Here is a 1,407-nt window from a genome sequence, read left to right as displayed (position 1 = left end):
TACCTCTGGGGAGATTATTAATGCAGATTATTTACCAACAATGTCATTGGCTGTCATAACTTCAGAGCAACTTTGGCTTTTGTATAGAATAGCTTTATTTAAATACTCATGGGGGAGATTGTATTATTGTCTACCCCATCTTGCTGTCTGAGAGACAAACAAACACATACTGTATACAGGTGAGTGCAAGCTTGGGGGCGGGGGGCGGTCACAGTACTATGTCAGGCAGTGTGCAGCACTGGTGGAACAATTGGGGGACTCGAGCCGGCAACCTTCCGATCAGGAGCACAGAGCCCAAACATGCTAAGCCACAAGCTGTCTCCCCTATTAAAAAGAGGACAAAGGAGCAGTAAATGGCTTCAAACTGCCCATGTTTAAGTACAGAAAAGTATCCCATCCAAGGGGTAACATTTTCTTTGGATTTAATCAGTACTTAAACCGCTTCAGTCATCTGGCTGCAAAGATGTGCTGAAGGGTCAATTACTGAGAAGAGTATCCACTAATCACCCACCATCTTAGTGACCTGTCATTCCTCTGAAGAGATAGCCAACCCAGGATGCTAGCAGGTTAATATACTGCTAAAGCACCATTGCTGTAAATACCAAATCGGAGAATAAATTTTGCTTCTACATAGAGGGTACATATTAATAGAATGATGTCACACATTATCTGAGACAGCAATACTCACACCTTCAAGCTGCTATGGCTAAAGATGCTATGAGTTGAAGAAATGAAAGAATATACCACAAACAAACTGGACAAGGACAAAGAAACAGATGACTTATTCACATAAAGGAAAAACTGAAAAAGGAAAAGAGACATAAAGCTGTTTACTAACTAGCAGTGGTTACATTATTAACAGCCATGACATTGTGGTGAACTGCTGTAGTGCTAGTGATTATTCTGTATTCTGTATCCAGCTTGTCCTTGGAACCAGTCCATGGATAAATACACTTCATGTGAATTTTCCTTTGTTCATTACATTACAGCCTGTCTATCTGCTGGGCCTCCTTCCTGAAAAGTGACACGGTAAGGTAAATCGAGATAAGTTACGTTTCTATTATATACCTCATCAGGGGAGTTTATGTTAACATTTATCTGCTCAGAATACAAATGCCAGAAACACAGCTTAAAGCATGGCAACCACATATGACTAATTAAGGTTTTTCTTGCTACAGTGTTTGCATTTTTCTTGGCCCTGAAAAAATTTCAGTCAAGCTACTATTTGTATCAGGAGATGCGTGGTGAACTGTTCATAAGTAATTCATCACTAACGTGCACATACCGCGCCGGCGTTCGTGTACTTCGATTCGCTCATGGCTTTGAACATGCCGACGTGAATTAAGGGCGTGAGCGAGTAGCGTAAGGTGAGCCGGGGAGCGCGAGCCGGCGGGATTGGCGGGAAGT

The sequence above is a fragment of the Paramormyrops kingsleyae genome, chromosome 19 (assembly GCF_048594095.1).
Source record: "Paramormyrops kingsleyae isolate MSU_618 chromosome 19, PKINGS_0.4, whole genome shotgun sequence".
NCBI lineage: Eukaryota > Metazoa > Chordata > Actinopteri > Osteoglossiformes > Mormyridae > Paramormyrops > Paramormyrops kingsleyae.
The sequence above is the reverse complement of the archived record's forward strand: the minus strand, read 5'-3'. Positions refer to the sequence as shown.